General features: G+C 40.3%; 1 protein-coding gene across 1 annotated transcript in view; it reads left to right on the forward strand.

Moving 5' to 3' along the window:
• Positions 1-4,580, forward strand: part of WWOX (WW domain containing oxidoreductase) — a 1,117,686-nt gene that overhangs the window by 707,232 nt on the left and 405,874 nt on the right.

A 4,580-nucleotide genomic window follows, 5' to 3' on the forward strand; every position in this document is an offset into this window, starting at 1 on the left:
GGTCAGTGTGTCTGGGTCTGTGTCAGGCATGTAGCAGCCACAGCAAACTTCTCTCGAGATAGCATCTCCTCCCCAGCACTCACTTGACAGATTGTGGTCAGTCAACAGTCAGTCTGATAGTTCAGAAAGTTTTTGCGAGGCATTCCCCAATATAACCATTAAGCATCAAACTCTCAAATGGAAGTTTTGAAAAATAGTTTGCATTTATGCTCACTTTTTTTTTTCTATCACCCTATGTAATAGTTTATTTATTTCATGCTACATTTTTCTGGGCAGTTTTGTTGTCATTCTCTCTCTACTTCTTTTTTTTTTTTAAAGACAGAGTCTCACTCTGTTGCCCAGGCTGGAGTGCAGTGGTGTAATCTTGGCTCACTGCAACCTCCACCTCCGCCTCCCAGGTTCAAGTGATACTCATCTCAAGTGGTTTCTACCTCATTAAAACAAACAAACAAACACCACTCACCATTTTTGGGCTGGGCGTGGTGACTCATGCCTGTAATCCCAGCGCTTTGGGAGGCCAAAGCAGGTAGATCCCCTGAGGTTGGGAGTTTGAGACCACCCTGGCCAACATGGTGAAACCCCATCTCTACTAAAAATACAAAAATTAGCTGGGTGTGGTGGCAAGTGCCTGTAATCCCAGCTACTCAGGAGGCTGAGGCAGGAAAATCACTTGAACCCAGGAGGTAGAGGTTGCAGTAAGCTGATATCATGTCACCGTACTCCAGCCTGAGTGACAAGGCTAGACCCTATCTGAAAAATAAACAAACCCTTACCATTTTAGCTTCCGATGAGGATATTTATCCTTCTAGCATTTGAATGCAGCCAAAGTCGTTACTGGGCAAATTTTTGAGCTCTGACCCCACATTAACAATTTCTCTCCTTAACTTTGTTTCCGAATGAAGTTATCCACAGAGTTTTAAAGTGAGTGGTGAGTTGTGGATACCTCTTCCGAGCAGGTGCACCCCCATCCTGCCATTGTCCCTCTCCTTAGTGTATATGGATTGACGACATTTCACTTTCAGACAAAGGGACATTTCAGTTTTTTTTAGGAGATTAAAGCTGTGTAAGATGTACAATTTAAACTGAATGTTGATATTTTACAGATTGTTGAGTTCGATTGTCCTGATCTAAAATGAACTGGTTTTGTGATTTGGTGTAAATCGCTGAACCTCTTTCAATGTTTTTTTCAGCAAAATGAGATAAGAACAGAACCTGCCTTGCAGAGAATTAACTGAGATGATGCATGGAAAGGGCCTATCCCAGAGGCTGGTGTACCATGGTGGCTTCTCCTGGCTCTGCTGGTTATTATTATTAGCATTATTGTCATTATGAAAGTGACAAGGAATGTGCCTGTGCGTGAATCTCACTCTTAGATCAGACGTGCTTTTGAAATATCCAGATATATACAACACAAAGAGCAAAGTTTTTTTTGTATTTTGTTTGTTTGGGTTTTTTTTTTTTTTTTTTTTTTTTTTGGCGGGTGTTTACTGAATGCGTGCAAGGCTTTCTGTCACAGGCTCTGTGTTAAGATATTTAACGGGCGTTTAGTTTTCCCAGCAATGCTGTAGGACACAGAAAGGAACATAAATTGTTACAGAGAGAGAGAGGGTAGGTCTGTGAACGGAATTAAACAGGTAGGCTGAACAAGATGAATGCCGAGGAAGCAAGTGTATTTAAATAAATAGGGAGAGTATTTAAATAAACAGTGGTTGATGGAAGGCTTTGGAAATCCACTATATTAATCTGGAATTTTATGAAATTTTAGCAGAACCTAAATTATTAATAGTTGAGGACAAAGACCAACCATTTTCCCCAAAACTTAGTCAATAGTTTTGTCCTTAACAACTAATTAATAAATATTTGTGAATATAGTGAGTGACTAAAGCAATGCATTAATGGTTGAATGGCTGGCCACCGTGCCTCATGCCTGTAATCCCAGCACTTTGGGAGGCCAAGGCAGGCAGGTTACTTGAGGTCAGGAGTTCAAGATCAGCCTGGGCAACATGGTGAAACCCCGTCTCTACTAAAAATAGAAAAGTTAGCCAGGTGTGGTGGTGGGCACCTGTAATCCCAGCTACTTGGGAGGCTGAAGCAGGAGAATTGCTTGAACTCAGGAGTGAGAGGTTGCAGTGAGACAAGATGATGCCATTGTACTCCAGCCTGGGTCATAGAGCAAGACTTCATCTGAAAAAAAAAAAAAAAAACAAAAGAAAAGAAAAATGAATGAGTGAGTGGCAAGAAAGATAAATCGATTTTCATCACCAAGCCTGCCATGGAATTCATGGTGCCTTGCACTGTGGCCAGTAGGTGCAAGAGTATCTAGGAGGTGCTCTATTTTTAAAAAATGCCTTGGAATCAATCATAGTTTAATAACAATTATATAAAAATTAGTCTTGCAGGATCCAACAGTTCTGATTTATTCCACTCACAGGACAAGTCAGTTCTTAACACAAACCCCATAGGTTCTTCATTAAATAAAAAGGTGTGGCTATGAAGAAGTGAGACTTTTTTTTTTTTTTCTCTCCAAACCACCACGTGTTATTGTAGTGGCTTCGCAGAGCATTTCTTTGGCCAGAAAGTCTATTGTCAAATTGCTCTTCATTCTGAAGTGTAGGATTGATTTCTCCAGCTCATGCAGAATTCTGTTTTATATGGAGGTTTTAAATTTGTGCAGAAAAGTATTACGTGGGTTTCAAAGGTACTCTTTTTTCTTTTTTGAGACAGGGTCTCGCTCTGTTGCCCATGCTGGAGTGCAATGGTGCGATCACAGCTTTCTGCAGCATTGACGTTGTGGGCTCAAGCAATCCGCCTGCCTCAGCCTCCCAAGTAGCTTAGAACCACAGGCATATACCACCATACCTGGACATGTTTTTAACTTTAATTTTTATTTTTGTAGAGATGAGGTCTCTCTATGTTGCCCATGCTGCTCTCAAACTCCTAGGCTCAAGCAATCTTCCCACCCTGGCCTCCCAAAGTGCAGGCATTTTAGGCGTGACCCATCGTGTCCAGCCTAAACGGCATTCTTGGAAGTAAAAACCACAGGGGATCTGTTGGAAGTGGCATGATGGAGGAATTTTAAAAGAATTGAACAAATAAAGTAGTCAGAACTCAAAAATTGAATACTGCTTGGTTTCTCCCAAATAACCATCACCAGACAAACAGGTGTGTGTGTGGGTGGGAGAGGTAGCCGGTGGTACTTCAGGATCTTGGAGGAAGGAAGGTGCTCCTCCTTCTTAGCTGATTGATGATGAGATAGATAGAAACAGCCACATCACTATGAGATGGAAGCCCTTCTTTCCTTCAGCTGACTTCCCTCTCCTTCATTCCCAACCAGGTTTGACCCTGCCGCAGTGGAGGTTGTGGCAGATGGGTCAGATAGCATGTGTCCTGTCACTGTCACCACTTTTTAATAAGGGCTGGGGCTCCTCTTGAAGAGCCCAGGAACTGCAGTCCCTCCTCTGTGCCTTCCCCTGAACACAATGCGCCCTCACTAATAAATTCTGAGGGCTGACACTGCCTGAGCCGGCTGGTCTTTGCCCTCAATTTCATTGAGATGGGCCATTGAAAACTCATTACAAGCTGTTTAGACTCTGACTTTGACTTTTGCTCGGCAGTGAACAAAATTAACAGCTCTTGGAGGTAGCAAAAAAGGCACTCAGCCAAATTAAAAAAAAAAAAAAAGAAAAGAAAGAATTGAAATGATGAGAAAAGACTTTTAATATTAACTCCATTAGTCATGCAAACAAGCACACATCCGAAGCGCATATGTTCTGTGTGAGGCTCTCATTTGGAGCCTGGTGTGAACTGTGGTTTCTCCCACTGGAGGGAAATTCATACCCACGTCTTACACGCAGCTCAAAATTTTTTACATGTCAAGCAATGAGCCTTTGAGTGTAGCAGAATTGCTTCATAAATTTAACTATCACTTTCAAATTTCTTTTTTTTTCTAATTTAGTGCTTGATAGTTTTTTATGTGATAATTTTAAAATGCTGTTTATAGCAAAAGTTACCTTGATAGTACAGGTGTGCAGAGAAAATTCACAGCCATCAATAAAAAAGAAAAAAAAAATCCTGTTTATACCTTAGGCATTCTGTGATCCTTAGGATGTAACCATGACAGTATTACAGGTTTTAAAAGCAACCCAATTAATCTAAATTTCCTCCACAATAACAATTCCTGAAAGATTGAAATATTGCTACCAATATCTACAGATGGTTTCCATTGATACTTGGGAAGTTTCCATTTGTATTTGGGAAGCTTTGCGTGGACAAAATGCCCCTTTCTCCTGATATTTGCAACCCGTCTTAAAAATAAAAGTACTTTTGTGCATGTGGTCTTGTACATGAAATTAAGAATATCACTACCAAAATATCAAAATTTAAGGACTACATTGTGAAATGTTTAAGGTAGGCAAAGAATATTTAACCAAGAAAGGAAAAGTGTATTTGAGAGAGACCTGATGAGTTCACGACTGCCTCTGGAGAATCAAACCCAAAACAGCATATATATATATATATATATATATATATATATATATTTTTTTTTTTTTTTTTTTTTTTTTTTGAGACGGAGTCTCGCC

The sequence above is a fragment of the Pongo abelii genome, chromosome 18 (genome assembly GCF_028885655.2).
Source record: "Pongo abelii isolate AG06213 chromosome 18, NHGRI_mPonAbe1-v2.0_pri, whole genome shotgun sequence".
NCBI classification, from domain to species: domain Eukaryota; kingdom Metazoa; phylum Chordata; class Mammalia; order Primates; family Hominidae; genus Pongo; species Pongo abelii.